Raw genomic sequence first — 17,285 nt, forward strand, 5'->3', positions numbered from 1 at the left:
CCGCCCATGGGCGGTTTTTCGAGTGGGCGTACTCTCAGAAAAATCCGGTAATTACCACACATGACCAAATTTGGTAGTGTATACCAGGTATGTGCAGGGTAAGACAACAAAGGAAGACGAAAGTCCAGCAGAAGATATTTCTTAAGATGTTTATTCATGGTGGCATATATCTGCAATCTTATCAGCACTTGATTTTACACCAGGTTTATACTGGACAATAAATGAACAACATGTAAATTAAGTATAGGCTACAGCTAACCAATCAGGTGTGAGTTTTGACATCATGTGATAACAAGTTATAATGACTCTTTGGGTGAAAATGCACAATGCTCTTATTTATAGCATATTATCAATTTGAGTACAGTGTGCAAAATTTACAACTACCATAATACACATGTAGGACTGGAATGTCTGTTGCTAGAGGGCGCTCTTTGTTCTCCCGTCCTCTTGTGAGGCATGTTACAATGTATATCCAAATAAAAAAAAATAATAATTTCCTTACAAAGAGGTCCAGCCCTTCTTTTCACTACAAACAGGTTGTACAAAATAATAACAACAGTGGAAGTGTTATCAACTTAGTAGCTGCTTGGCTAGTATCTGACCAGTAACATATACAGTATACCAGCATCTGTAGAATTTGTCAATTTTCAAATATATACAGCATACAAGCAAATGATACCATACACTGGAAACAGTGTTTGCAGTTCTAATATCTCCCTTGGACAAGGAATTTAATATTGTTATATTGAATATATGTATTTGATTTGAAGGTTACTATATTTTAAGGACGGTACCAATTCTTCAACAAGATGGGACCTACAAGTAAGACCACTTTCCAAGCTGCAACAACTGATGACAAAAAAAAAATTTTAAATATTGCTTTGAAAATAGTGAACGTGTGGCACTCCTCTGACAAAAAGTTGCCACGAATTATGCCTTACCATGGATAAGATACTGATAATTAACTCTGTGACCTAATTTCAATGACAACCAGTCCTCACAACCTCTGACTGATGTCTCATACATCTCTAGATTTTCATGTACATTGTAATTGGTGAAAACACTCTAGTTTGGTACAAATAATCTAATGTCTGAATAAGTAAAATCATTGTAGCTAAAATTCTGGACTGAATCTAGTAATGTAGTACAACTAACTAAATGACATGAAATATACCTAGTGTCAAAGGTCAAAGGGCAAAGTACAAAATTTCAACTGTTCCATCAGATATTCATGCAGCTTATTCTTCGCAATGAATGGATCCTGGATCTCAGTTTTTTCCGTTCCGAAGGGCGCCCTCCTTCCAGAATCCACGACAAGAAAATCAGTATATGATCCTTTGATCATTGTGGTCAAACACGATACTGACTATTTATATATTAAAATCAGCATGCCTGCAGTTGTATGGGTACATGATATGTTATCATAGAACTGTCATTTCCACAACAAAAACAGCACTGTATAATGATAATGTCACATTTTTTTGATGTTAGCTAAGGCTGTAGCAGTGATGGTGCCATGTGACTGAGTATAACTTCCCATTGTAGCTTTTACTGTCGGTGTGCCTGCCGTCTCCATGTTAGCTCTTCCATGGAATTGCTTCCTACCATACGATACAGCAGGTCTTGGCTCAGCTGCCACTGGTTTGCGGGGTTCTGGAGTCTGCATGGAAAATTACACACAAAGAAAAGGAGAGAAAATATTATCTGAGAAAAAAAAATTATTGTTTGGTATGGGAGCACACAACATTTAATTTTTGTCGATAAGTCTTATAGATTGATTGGGCAAAGCAATCTAAACAACAGAATGTACCCCAGGGACTGATTTCAAAACCTTAAACATACTAGTAATGTAGTGCCATTCACCTAAGCATTTGCACTCTGACCCCTAGGTAAGTGCAAGCAAACCTTTATCAAGTCACACCTTCATTTTGAAAGTGCACACAATATCAAGCCTTCTCTGTATCCGTGAGGGTGTTGAACTAATCTGCATCTCCCAATATACATGTACATGTAACACAATACTGTGCATGTACAAATTTTACACACATGAAGTAATACTGGAAATTTCAAGAAATTCCTTAGCGGAGACTAACAGAATTCAGAAATCTTATAAAAGTAAGAGTGCAGACTACCGAGGCTGAGAGACGTACCGGTATGTACAGACACACAGACTGAGGATCCATACTTACAGCTCTGACTGCACTGAGTGGTCGTCCTGGTGATTTCTCAACATCTCTTGTAATTTGTGTCCTGGCATCTCTCATACTGCTTGTAAATGTACTCTTGTGTCTTGGAGGTTGGGCTTGAGGATTCACTTGAGGAGGGGGCGTCTTTGTGGTCCGACCAAACGCAACACCTGAATAACAATGCAGGAAATAGTCATTATGTATCGGTACTCTGTTGAACAGAAAAACCAACCAGCAAGGAAGCATTTCCAGATAAATGATGCATGTTACCTAGAAATAAATCTAGAAGTAAATTTTGTGATACCTGTTTAAGGGACAACAACACAGTGTTCAAAATTTAGCAAACTTGTGGCATCAGCACTCTTTTGACAACTATCAATATACCGATAATATGTCAATGTGAAGCCAGACTCTACAATCTTTGTGCCTGGCAACAGAAGGGTTCAATGAAATCATGCTGTGATGCCAGATACAGACAATTGTAGCTAATCTGAACAGTCAGTCAAAGTTGATGTGAATATTCATAACTACATGTACACCGTGTATTTGTGAAACAATTTATTTTGACAGAAATCAAGCCAGTATCACCTCTGGGCATTTTCAAACAGGACAGGGCTTTGTGATTTGTTTTTCATCCACGACTTGTTCCATGAGCGCATACAAAGAGAGCAAATTTTAGTGTCTTCGGGGCACCTGCCTCATGGAATTTTGCACACTGTTAATATATCAGTATGTTAGCAGCAAAGGATTTGTATTCAATCCAACACATGTATGTACAATAAAACAATAAAATAAAAGTGTTCACTGATTTAGATACTATGTAACTTTCAGTATTGCAAAGCAGCAAATCTTATCACTGAGGTAGACACACTATGTGACAAATAGACAAATACATTAGCCATTCAGTTTAGCTGTTTATCAATGTATCTACTGTACATACTTGACAGCTGACAGAAGCATACATGTCTCACAGTACAATTATGACACATGTCACTACCTCCATTCAAAAGAATTCATTGAAACATGATTTGTCTGACTGTGTCTCTTCATCTATTCACAAAGAACACCATTAATCCTCACCATAGAATTGGTTTTGTTGTGTTCCGTCATCACTTGTCTGTTTCTGTTTCACTTTCCCATCTCCATCATTTGACACTGTCGCTGCATCTGCTGCTTGTAACCGTGGTGATCTCTCTTGCCTTGTCTCCTGTTTCCTTGGTGATTTTTGTTTTACCTCTTCATGCTGTTGCTGTTCTTGGAACTGTCGGTGTTTTTCAATCACTTCTTTCTTTTGTCTTCTTATTTTGGATTTCTTTTCTTTTATGAGCTGTAATACGGTATATCAATTAAGAGTTAAATATCTCACATTTGCTTTCAATTGAGTGAATTTATTTATGTGTGGCAGTTCATAGACTAAATTTCCGGTTAACAGGAAATAAAGTCTCTTTCATTTTTCTCATCAATTGCCACACATTTCTAGTTTTTAAACTGTCAAACTGTTTATATCATATATCATTGTCTCCTTTGAAATATGGTTATCATGACAACCATACATTATGACAGATAGGAAACTATTTTACATGACTTGTTTTAATCCAATAGTATACTGGATCATGTACACAATAAAATTGGTTAGTATCTCAAACTGCCAAGCTGAGCACATGCATGTTATATTCTTGTATATAACACAAGTCAGTCAAAGGAGATTTTGGCTCAATACAGCTTTTTCAGGATGGCAGGAAAGGATTAGTGCCATTCTCGAAATTGAAGGAACTACAAATGTCCTTAGACTTTGATAAAGAGTAGCCAAAATCTTGTGTGTGTGTCAAATGTCTGAGTGTGTGTCTGTGTTAGTGTCGACATCTGAATAAACGTGTTTTTCTTCTTTCAGCATTTTCACATAAAGGCTTTTACTGACCTCATAAAGTTTATCTCTGTATTCATTGACAGTTAGCAAGATGTCATCATCTAATGGTGGAACAACATCATAATCTAGAATGATCTCTTTGGACGGATTACAAAACCTGAAAAAAAGAGAATTGAGAGATTCATTTCAGCTTTCAGGATTACTAGGCTTTGTAGTTTAGACCAAGATCATTGGTTGAAATAATGGTCCTCTCTATTTGAACAGTCTGGTGGCTAGGAGAATTATCTTGTTGTTTACAAGTACTCTGGAGGATAATAATACTAATGTTGACTTTCATTGAATAAAGTCATCACAGCTTATCCACAATTCAGTGCCTATGGCTCATAACATAATCCTGTAGTTGGGGTACATTATCCATGCACAGCCCTAAACTTTTCTTTGAATGAATGTGTTCCACATCTTACGTTGCAAAAAAGAGATCATGATGTATTTAACCCTTGCTTTTGCTACTCAAGGATGTCTAAAAATCCTTACCTTGCTACCTAGGGTGTCTAAAAATCCGTATCTTGCTACATGTACCTAGTATATCTGTAAAACCTTACCTTGCTACATAGGGCTGTCTAAAAATCCTTACCTTGCTACATAGGGCTGTCTAAAAATCCTTACCTTGCTACATAGGGATGTCTAAAAACCCTTACCTTGCTACATAGGGATGTCTAAAAACCCTTACCTTGCTACATAGGGATGTCTAAAAACCCTTACCTTGCTACATAGGGATGTCTAAAAACCCTTACCTTGCTACATAGGGATGTCTAAAAACCCTTACCTTGCTACATAGGGATGTCTAAAAACCCTTACCTTGCTACATAGGGATGTCTAAAAACCCTTACCTTGCTACATAGGGATGTCTAAAAATCCTTACCTTGCTACATAGGGCTGTCTAAAAACCCTTACCTTGCTACATAGGGATGTCTCAAAATCCTTACCTTGCTACATAGGGCTGTCTAAAAATCCTTACCTTGCTACATAGGATGTCTAAAAATCCTTACCTTGCTACATAGGGCTGTCTAAAATCCTTACCTTGGTACATAGGGATGTCTAAAAATCCTTACCTTGCTACATAGGGATGTCTTAAAATCCTTACCTTGCTACATAGGGATGTCTAAAAATCCTTACCTTGCTACATAGGGATGTCTAAAACCCTTACCTTGCTACATAGGGATGTCTAAAAATCCTTACCTTGCTACATAGGGATGTCTAAAACCCTTACCTTGCTACATAGGGATGTCTAAAACCCTTACCTTGCTACATAGGGATGTCTAAAAACCCTTACCTTGCTACATAGGGATGTCTAAAAATCCTTACCTTGCTACATAGGGATGTCTTAAAGCTTCTTCAACAGATATTCTTTTGTCAGGATTAAACTGTAGAAGTCTCTTCAAAAGATCCATGGCATCTGAGGGCGCTGTAGGAATCATGTCTTCTAAATCACGTCTGTGCCTGAAGTCATAATTAAGCTATGTCAGGGAAACTTGTTTTGCCTTCATCCTTATCTAATTTTGTCAGTAAAATCATGTTGACAATATTTACACCCTGAGGGGCCCTTAAACATTCATGTCGTTGACATACAGACATGTGATGTCTCACTGGTTTCACCAACTTGACCTGATGGTGACAGATATGAACTTGGTGGGATACAAGGTGAATTACATACACTATTTGACCTCTCTTTTCACAGACAAATTGTCATTTTCTTTGTGTCTTGAGAACAAGACAACTGCTTTACGCCTATCAACACCTTCTGTTCAACCTCACTCCTACATGTATATTGTATATACTTTAATCACTCCTACGGCAGAATGCACCAAGGGCACAGATATTCAGATACTAAAACTTTTACCATATGTACTTGGTCTACAACTTATGGGAGCTCATTTTGATACTCGTGGAGTGGAGTTTTCACCAACAAAATCAAAACTTAATTTGGTTAGTAATTTAGGAACAGTAAAGTACATGTAGCTTTACATATATGCTGATTGAAAATGTTAACTTCACTTTTAAAACAATCGGTTTCTCTCCTGCAAACATCTGCCAGAGTGAAGCTATGCATGTGACCAGTTCACTGTAAAGCTTTAGTCCAAAGTTATCACTTTTCTGTTCAATACGTTCTCTAGGAGGGTATAAGGGCCAGTAACTGTAATATTTGATGTTTTTTCACTATGTTTGGTTTTAATATCAACCAGTTTCTTGTTCTACCACCTAAAACATAAGGACATCTACAGTATTAAGCTTGTCAACTCAGCTTGTACACATGTAAATTGTGTTGTTACTGTTGACAAACGATTTTTTTGTACAGGCTAGAATTCAAATTGAAACAATTACAGAACATTTTACATGTAGAGATACTGTGTAGACAAGCTAAACAGTTGGTGTTTCAACATGCTCTGGGGAGTAGAACAAGAACTTGAAAGTGACCACAATATGGTAGAATCATTATCTATGTGATGGATTCAGCATAGGATGGTTCTAAAAGATACCATCACTTGTGTATGAATTAAGGACTCTGCATAAAATGTTGTACGTCACATACCTGACAATATTCTTATCAATTACAGCTTGTGCATACTGTGACTGGATAGCAAGAATGTCTTGATGACTGGGTTTTGGTATAGCACTCAGAATCTTTTCAACTTGATTAAACGACGATGAGCCGGCAAAGAGAGGCCTTCCTAGAAGCATTTCACCAAGAATGCAACCAACACTCCACATATCAGCTCCCTTTGTATACCTACATAGTGAAAAAATTCACTTTAATTGTTAAAATACAGAAAAAGCAAGATTACTACATTGTACAAACCATTAGCTGTGTTGCTTGTTGATCTCCAGTTGTTTTACCATGATCACTCAATATGATGAGGGCGAAATACTTTGTGTATGTCTCAATATCATTGTTTTGGGTAAATATTTTACATTTCTGTGAATGGTATGAAACAATGGAAACATTTCTGTTATCTTCTCATATTAATGTTTTGGTCTGCAACAAACTCTGATCAAATGACAGATGAACAGTCTAGTGTTATTATAAACTTCAATCATGAGAGACTAAGTGGGTGGGTGGATGATAATGACTTAACACTTTTCCAGTCTATTTTTGTTATCTTGTCATGAACAGTCATACTGTAATTGACTGCCTTCTACATGTATGTTGTACATTCTATACGGTTGAGTGCAATATCACAAGATCTGAACGCTTGTGCTAGTTCTGTGTAAAATGCAAAATCAAAAGTTAAGGAAATTAAAGGACCAAAATAGCTTACATCTTACATGTAAGTATGTTATTTGATTGCAAAAGTTTTCAACCCAGTTTATCAAGCTTTGCTGTTATGCGCTGCATCACACGCTACTTTCATTTTCATGTAAACAACCCACACTAGCAATGTACTGTAGTTGAATACAGAGGGATATACCTGGGTAGTCATGAAGTGTGTCTATGGTAAAATGTCATCATACAGTGGCCCTATGAACATTAATTTCACCTTCAGAAACTCTACTTCCCTATACTTTGATGGCCAACGACACTATCACAACCTTAACTATGATATCTGTTATTCAATTTTTGAATCACAAACCTTTTAGAAGCTAACAGAATCTCTGGTGATCTATACCACCTGGTTGCAACATAATCTGTCAATTCTGGGTTTGCAGATGTATCCATGTCTTCCAACTGGTGTAATGATCTTGCTAAACCAAAATCAGCAACTTTTACAAAACAATCTTTATCGAGTAGAATATTGGACGGCTGTTGAAAGACATGCATAGAATACATTTTTACAGATTTGAAAGTAACATCAATCACACAATTTAATCAAAATTTCATAGTTTAATTAATGCTTTCTTGTCCAACTTGATGTCTTCATATTACTAGAAATGGCTCCACATTCAGCACTTATTCCTGAGGACTTTGCCTTGGGACTCCATCATTCAAGAATTGACCATTTACATAAAAAGAAACAGTTACAATACTGAAACAAAATAGAGCCAAGGGACTTTTGACAATCAATTATCTGTATTAATTATTATAATACAGCTTTGTACCAGTGAATTTTGTAAAGTCATACCCTCAGATTGTTACTGATAATGTATCGGATTAACCATCATTGTGGCCCTACATGCTTTCTGACATCAACAAATTCACAGGCATAATAGCAATAATGTTTCCCGTTCAGTCCCATTATAGAAAATTTGCATCCCATAATGTACGAGGTGAAGCTGAGTAAATTATGGAGTGCAAGTTTTGCTTTCATCCATTATGGACTGGGTTACATTACTGCTACGTTACTTGAATCTGTACAATTGATATATCTCATGTATTTTTAGCACTCAATCCTCAGACCCTTGCCTTGAAAGTTCATCATGCAATGACAAAACAAAACAATCAGTTATGACACTGCAAACAAATAGATCAAGGGATTTTCAACAGTCAATTGTCTTTATCAACTATTCCTTGAATCAGTATAATTGATATATCTTTCTCACAGAAAAAGAACACACAATGTATTGCCGGACGTTCTTCCTCATTGAAAGCACATCAAAAATAATGAATTTATTTCACGTCCATGTTGAATATTTATGATACTTTTCTTTAAATTTTATTTCAAATGATAACTTCATCTAGTACTGCAATACACTCACCTTCATATCTCTGTGAATGACATTGCCAGAGTGTAAGTACTTGATTGCTTTAAAACTTGATACATTATATATCTCTTCTGAATATCTTCTAGAATATTACCTTTCTTTATGACGACATGCAAGTCAATATCTAGACAACATTGAGCAAAATAGAAAGATGAATATTTTAAGATACCTATATAATGTTGATCTTGATGTGAACTTTTTGAGTATACCGGTATGACAGTGTTATCCCTTTGAGTGCTGTAATTTTTCCCGCCAAAATTTGAGTGTAACATTTTACTAATTGTTATGAATTTTTCTGTAATATTTTGATGATTTTGGACCAAATGGTCGTAACCTTTCAATGACTACAATTTTTGACAAAAATTTTGTGAAAAATCTTGGAAAAGCTGTCTAGATCTGAAAAAAGTTGCTGGCTTTGTTATAGTCTATAAAGACAACAAAAGTTGATGTTGGCACTCAAAGGGTTAAGTATTTTGTTACATTTCTATGTGCTAACAGTATCAACTTACCCATAAATTCAAATATTAAATATATATCCCTGTCATTTTCTGCCTTGATTACATTGTGTAATTTCACGATGTTTGGATGATCACCAAACTCCTGCAAGAGAACATTACAAGGCTGTGATAAATAATGCCATTTGTAGTTTGAAGAATAATTCACTGTATTTCACATAATTTGATTTATCTCACATAATTCAGTGCATCTCACATGATAGTAAAATTCCTCCCACCAGAATTAGAGATATCCTTGTCTTAACATCACAAAAAATACTTTCAACAAGTAACTAACTCTAGTAGTTCATGATTACATGTACAGTACCTGGTAAGAATTTTATTCTTTGTTCTCTCAAGCAGTAACAGTTCAAAACTGTCAGGTCAAATTAAATTAACCCTTTCACCACCATGGTTTGACCCAAATTCATTGTTATCAATGATGAGTGTGGACCTGTTAACTGGGAATCGGGGTGAACAAGTTCAGGAAGCAAAATGCTCCAACCTTTCACTTTATACCATGGTACATCCCTATTGGTTTCTATAGGGAGGGTGGAACTACATGTATTTACAGGCAGGATAGGGGTGGAGTGGTCTAATCCTTTTTCACAAGCATGCTGAGATTTTGACAAGCCTACAATCAATTTCTAGCTGCTAATTTCAGTTAAAATATTTAATTGGATACTTACCTGAAGAAACATAATTTCTCTAAATGTTCTCTGAAATAAATAAAAAATAGGTAAATCAGCAATGCAGCAGAAAACATCAGTGCCAATCGAATCAAGTGTAAGAATTCACAAAAAATTTCAGAATTCCTTGATGGAGCTTCATTTCAGGTATATCTGCCATATTAATGGTACTTGGAAAACTCATCAAATCTCAAGTTTAAATTTCCCACTCACTTCTGTCAAATTTGCATTTTGCATGTACGTATGCTAAAAATGTGTACCAAAGTAAATAAATTGTATACTATTAGTTCACAGTTCAGAATTACAAGAGTAAATTAGTTCAAGCTGTTCTCACGTTTGATTGTCATCTGTGTCATCTATGTCATCTGTTCAATACCCATCTAACTGAATATCAATCTATGTATATTAGAAAATACCAAAATATGTATACACATATTTTAGAGATGTCATAGTATAGACTACAGCGAATATTATGGGGTTATTACGAAAATACTGCAAAGGATGCACAAGAACATTGGCGCAGCATATCACCCGACGCAAAGCAGAGGGCGATGGGCGGCGCCAATGTCCAAGTTATTATTATACATCTTACATTCCTGATTGGGGCATCAAAATGTCAGAGTAGTGACCGTTTTCATGCAATGTCAACAATTTCTCTTCCGATTTTATCACGCCAGTGTGGAACACTACCTCGGACGCGCTTCTGCAAGTTTTGGAGTGTGTGCACTACACACATACATACGTACGGAGCACGCGCGAGACTTGTTCTGGCACTCGTCCAAGGGGTCCCTTGAAACCGTTCTACAGTGAACGCACAGATACAGCCGCAGGGAATGGGGCGCCTTGAAACCGTATGTGTTACGGAACAGGCGTTCCGTACGGCTTTTTTAGCGCACTCAAAATTCTATTGTTCTCGATGGTAGATGTATAATAATACACTGTATCTACAATAATGTGCAAACATCTCATCCATGTCAGTAGAACTCTTTGACAGGAGATTTCCAATCAACACTAGTAAACGTATTAATCCATTATGAGTAGTATTTAATCCTTATATAAGAGTACATATTTACAATCTTACAAGGATAATATGGATAACCACATACATTTTATTAATAACATTTTTAATAATATGATCAGAAGAATTAAAGTTTTACCTGTGCATCTGTCCTGTTTCTGAAAGCATCAAATACTTTCTTGACAGCAACTAACTCTCCTGTTTTTCTGTCGATTGCTTTCCAAACAATTCCATATGCCTGTAATAGAAATAATAATGTATTGATGGGCTGCTAAGTTTACATGCCACAATAAATTGGTGTTAGGGTTGGAGTCAAGTGAGGACAGTAGCACAGTTTGACTAAAAGTGCACTGTAAGAGATACTTGTAAATGTGTGTTTGATATGAAAGCATCGGTGAGTTAAACAAACAATTTAAATTTACAAAAAATTGTGTACGATGAGATGTGATCTTTAGTCTTCTTTTCCTGTGTTTGTACAAGCCATTCATTGAATATCAATTGGACATTCAGTATTCTGAAGTTATCCGTTGCTGTGTTTGAAACATCATGAAACAGAACTTTCTGGTGACTGGTGATCCCATCAATACTGTACCAGGTGTCATCTTAAAGTCAATTTGAGAGAATTCTGATGTCTAGAATGAAAAAAAGCAACAAAAAAGCAAAACAAAAACAGGCAAAATTTGGATTTCCAAGTCAATGCTCAATCAATTGTAGATACAAATTATAAACTATTATCAACAACCTATATACTGCTCAAAATTGTACATATATATTACCAATCTACACCCGCTATAAACGTATTGGACAATGGGTCTCGGGCAGACTTCGTGTTACATGTTTTGCATTTTTTGCCAGAAAGCGATGTATGTAATATAATTAATATATTAACGTCATAGAATAACTCCAATTTCTCTTTAATTAAATGGTAGAGGAGGTCTGACTAAAATCACAAAGTAGGGTCTGAGTGACATCTTTTGGTACATCCATGGTGTTATATGGATGTCTATTTTGGTACATCCATGGTGTTATATGGATGTCTATTTTGGTCCATCCATGGTGACATTATGTCTATTTTGGTACATCCATGGTGTTATATGGATGTCTATTTTGGTACATCCATGGTGTTCTATGGATGTCTATTTTAGTACATCCATGGTGACATTATGTCTATTTTGGTACATCCATGGTGTTATATGGATGTCTATTTTGGTACATCCATGGTGTTATATGGATGTCTATTTTGGTACATCCATGGTGTTATATGGATGTCTATTTTGGTACATCCATGGTGTTATATGGATGTCTATTTTGGTACATCCATGGTGTTATATGGATATCTATTTTGGTACAGCCATGGTGTTATATGGATGTCTATTTTGGTACATCCATGGTGTTATATGGATGTCTATTTTGGTACATCCATGGTGTTATATGGATGTCTATTTTGGTACATCCATGGTGTTATATGGATGTCTATTTTGGTACATCCATGGTGTTATATGGATGTCTATTTTGGTACATCCATGGTGACATCAATAGAAAGTAATGTTGTACAGGTTGAACCCATTGCCAAGCCAGTTGTAATTCAGTGTACCTCTACCAAGTTGAGAATTGTATCCCTCTAAGCCAAGGCGGCGTTAAACTGGTGTGATTAGTCAAGGGAGATGTAACGTGACTGCAAATGGCAGCAACAACCAAGCAATGATTGTGCACCACAATGTGGTGGGAGGCCGTATAACGCCGGTAACACACAGCTCTGCCATGCAGAGCTATGATTGTGCCGTGGTCACTGTTGATGCATGGGGCTACCATAGCTCCATGGTTGATGCCAGCCTTACTCAACCTCCATGAATAAAGGGAGCGTATGGTATTGCACCCCGGTGAACGTGGATCCGGAAGCATAGGTGCTGGGTCCAAGGCCTAAATCAAGGCCGGCCTGGTCTAGGGACTAAAAATATTTATTTGACCTTCGTGTTACATGACGATGTTCCTTTTTGGCTGTAGTATTGTAGTATTGGTATCGTACAATATTGTAATTGGTATCGTACAATATCGTAAATATTATTGTATTTCTCAATTCGCTCAGTCTCAGATCAGTGGGAAAAAGACTCAAGCATATACAAATACCATACTTACCCCTTTGCCAAGACGTGTTTTTATTTCATATTTCCGCAATATATGTTCTTCCACCTCTGACGTCATTTTGCTTCGGATTCTCTTCTTTTGCCAAAATCCGTGTACGTCAGGATTCCCCCTGCACTGAGGTATTTCCCCAAACTTGTTTACGTGTTATGTATCTATTATCTGAGTCCGCGAATATAGTGCCATAAATGTATAAAAATTTACTTTTTTCCAATGTTGACCAGTTTATGATCTCGTGTGTTATGAAATGAGAAGACTATATGCACAAATGGTTTAAAAATAACGTTCTTATGCGTTATTTATCATCTTGCATTATTACGCGGAAGAATCACGAATTGAAAACAAATGTCAACCGCCAAACACAGAGCGCCGCCATCTTGATATTTCAAAAGCGAGACTTGCCGATGAGGGCGTCATACATGGCGGTGCGCACTGCGACTTCCAGATATATCCAATATTAAGTTCAAACTTGAAGGAGAGTAAATTATCCTGTACTACGTTTAGACGTCTAAAGTCTATATAAAACTCCTTTCAGTCAGCCTGGATTGTACAAATCAAACTCATTCTTGACAAGTGTGGTTTCTTAAACATTTGGTATGACTATAAAAAGGTAAAAACGAAATGCTGATAGGCCTACATAGTAATAATTTGTTTAGAGCTGATGATCAAAGATAAGCATACAAAATTGGCCCAGTGAGCTTAAAAATAATAATTTGTGTAAAAACTATTGCATTTTTGAAAATGAATGTATTTTTGATAACTACAATTAGTCTCACCAATTCCGCTGTGGAAACCATAATCTCCCTATTTCACTGAGATTGTCCGCTGTGGAAACCATACGCTCTTTATTTCAGCTCGTTAGGAAAATCTATGCCACTCGTAATTTCTGCTCGCTTTGTAAAACTGGCGAAAAAGATTACGAAATGCAGTATGTTCTTGTATGCTCAGAGCTAAAAGATGAGAGAAAACGGCAACCGGAGACTTATTATTATAAAAGCCAATCACTTTAAAGTTGAGAAGCTTTTCAACAGCAGTAATTTCTCCGAAATTTTAAATCTAGCCAAATTCACCAAACTTATTATGTTTATTATGTTTGTACTTTTTTCCTGTATTTTTGAACCATATTTTCTCATTTTTTTGCCTTTTAAAATGTGCTTGCTTTTTATAGCAATTTATTTTTTCATTTTTTTGGCAATTTTACTGTGATCTCAAATCTTACCCCAAAAGGGGTCGAAGAGCTAATATTATCATTATTATTATTATTATTATTATTATTACGCTGTAGATTGTATCGGTAAATTTTCAAGTCTTGTGAGCCTTGATGGTAAATGATGCATTCTAACGGTCAAAGTGGACTATCGATTACGGAATGATGTACCCCCTCTCGGCCAATCATGGACGAAAAGACAGTTCGCACAACATGTGATCATGAGGCGAAGACGAGGAGGCATTGGGCCTTTAGCTACACGAGTGCAACGTTTATGATGTGGGTCGGGCGAGGGTACATTATTGCCCTGATATTTTATTTTATGCAATGCCAGGGATTTTGCAGATGTTTGGGCCACAATACTGGATAATTTACTGAGGGAGTCACATAATTTACAAATATTGAAAAGCTGTAATATTATTTTGAATAACTTTAATTTCCATCATCATCATCATTATCGCACAACATGAAACGACTCATAGTACGCACATCGCTCGTGTACATCGCAGCGTATGCAGAGACAAACATTTTGTTCTACTCGACTTACGAAAGGTCAACTAATCTGCATATAGCGAGTGATTCATCTGGTTTTCAACAACGGCACCAAAGTAGCCAACAAATGAAGACATTTATATTGAAGACTGTTCGCCAGGATCTCGTGACCCACTTCTACAAGAGGAGTCGATGTATTCTGCACAGCCTCGGGTGATGAGTTTACAAGGATAGACTGTTTTCGGCCAAATCAGCCATCCACCAGAAACACAGACATTTTCCTGCTACTATGCCAACAGTTCTACGTGCAAGTCGGCAGCTATTTGTCAAACAACCAGTCTGTCTTCCAGGTATGTGTATGGGTCTATAAAACACCCGAAATACTAACGCTTATTATTACAGTATTGTCGACTGTTGCCATTTGCAACCCCATCACTTGTCAAGGAGTGAACATTCTATTCGCATTTGGGCGAAACCTGTCGTCACTTGAACAGTCGTACTTATGGTCAGCCGTGATCAAATCAGAGCAAATGCAGGGATGCTCGCAAACCATCCTATCGGGAAATCTTTTTCAAATCAGCAGGCAAAGACAACTTTTAGTTTTCCGTTTTCCCCTCCAAATTTTTATTTTGGGGCAAGTGTATGTTCATACAAGATCAGTGCAAATAATTTGAAACAAATCATGATAGTACATTTAACAATTAACTCTTCTTTATTGAAAACGTATTCTACATCTCTGACGTCATCCTGAGTTCAGTGTTTGGATACTCACCGTAAATTCTGCCTTTTGTTTTCCTATTGATGTAATCATAAAAACGTCGTTTATTCAGTACAATGGACTCTAGTCCTCTAATAGGTAACATTGAAAAATAATGTTACGTACAGATGCATGCGAGGTGTACAAGTAGCAGGAAACTCAAAACCACTGGTTGGAGAAGGCCCGAATCCACATATGAAATTTGCATAATGGCATAATGACCTTTTACAGTATAACTTTTTCGTATCAGACTGGCAGATGACATCTACCGGCCCCACTTTATCATATTCATTATTAACTTGCTCAATATTCATAATTGAAATATTATTATATTCATTATTAACTTGCTCAATATTCATAATTGAAATATTATTATACTCTCTCTCTCTCTCTCTCTCTCTCTCTCTCTCTCTCTCTCTCTCTCTCTCTCTCTCTTATTTTTTCTGGGTCTTCCGTTTTCTCTTCGTAACCGAGTGCTCGATTTTCTAAACCTTCATAAAGCTCTTCTATATATCTGATTGCACATTGCACTAAAATCTTTCTCTAGAATTACTGTATTTTTAAAGGTATCGTAAGTGTTTAACTTCAATGAAACTTGCGACCACTTCTGCCATCAAGTATCCAGAGACTTTCGATTTAATTTGATGAGAACAGACTTTTGTAACCTACATATGTACGTTTTGTGTTTCCAAAACAACACTAAAACCATGTCCATATAAATGATTTGTAGTTTTCAATGTTCAAGGGTTATGTCCCTTTTCGGACGTCAGTTAGAACTGGTAACTATAACACTGTTTGAAAAAGATGTACCTGGTGATCATTTTTCACGATTTTTGTATTTTTAATGTCAACAAGAGTTTCTGGTTGTACTCTCCAAGCATGTTGAGATGCACTGTATTCAGCTTGTCAACTCAGCCCGTAGATGTGTAAACTGCATCGTTATTATTGACAAGTGAACATCTAATAAGTCTGAAGGTAAATTCAAATTTTCAACATTAACGATGCATTTTATATAGACGTTGTGTTGACATGCCGAATAGAGGATTTTGCAACATTCTTTAGGGAGTAGAAAAAGAATGTGTTGACATAAAGGTAAAAATGTTATTACAACTTAAAGCTATTCTCTCTCTCTCTCTCTCTCTCTCTCTCTCTCTCTCTCACGTTAATGGATAGTACAACAAGGCGAAAAAAGTTAACACACGTTTGGCAGCCAAACTAAAGTTAGTTCAACAATTCAAAACCATTACTTTCTAGCACTTTTAGGGAAGGAGGAATCCTATTTGACATCAAAAGAAAGCTTTCAAAGCATTTTATACTGCTAGCATATTATCTTAATAATTGGTACAAAGATTGTTACCGAATGTCTTTTTTCGTACACTTTACAAATATGAATTATTTTATTTTCTGAAGTAACGAGGGAGTAAATAATACCTATCTGATGACAGAATTTTTGTTCTGAGTTTTTTATTCAATTATTAATCTTGTGTTTGTTACAATCTTGTGCTTAAAACAAGCTAAAATGACATAATGCTGTTGTAAGGTCTTTAGCCAATGTTTTAAGACCATCGGCCAAACACAAATTAACATTACAGTGAAATTGACAAAATAATACAATTGAGAGGTAAATACTATAAACACTTACTCCACGCTCTTAGTGCTGTTCACTTATCTCATTTCTTAATTTCAAAATATGCTGCTAGACGTAGAGTTATTTATTCATTAGTTGATTACATCG

General features: G+C 36.3%; 1 pseudogene; it reads right to left on the reverse strand.

Annotated features, from left to right (window-relative positions):
* Positions 1-135: 135 nt before the first annotated feature.
* On the reverse strand, positions 136-13,251 carry LOC139134138 (extracellular signal-regulated kinase 2-like; annotated as a pseudogene).
* Positions 13,252-17,285: the final 4,034 nt, after the last annotated feature.

The sequence above is a fragment of the Ptychodera flava genome, chromosome 5 (assembly GCF_041260155.1).
Source record: "Ptychodera flava strain L36383 chromosome 5, AS_Pfla_20210202, whole genome shotgun sequence".
Classification (NCBI taxonomy): domain Eukaryota; kingdom Metazoa; phylum Hemichordata; class Enteropneusta; family Ptychoderidae; genus Ptychodera; species Ptychodera flava.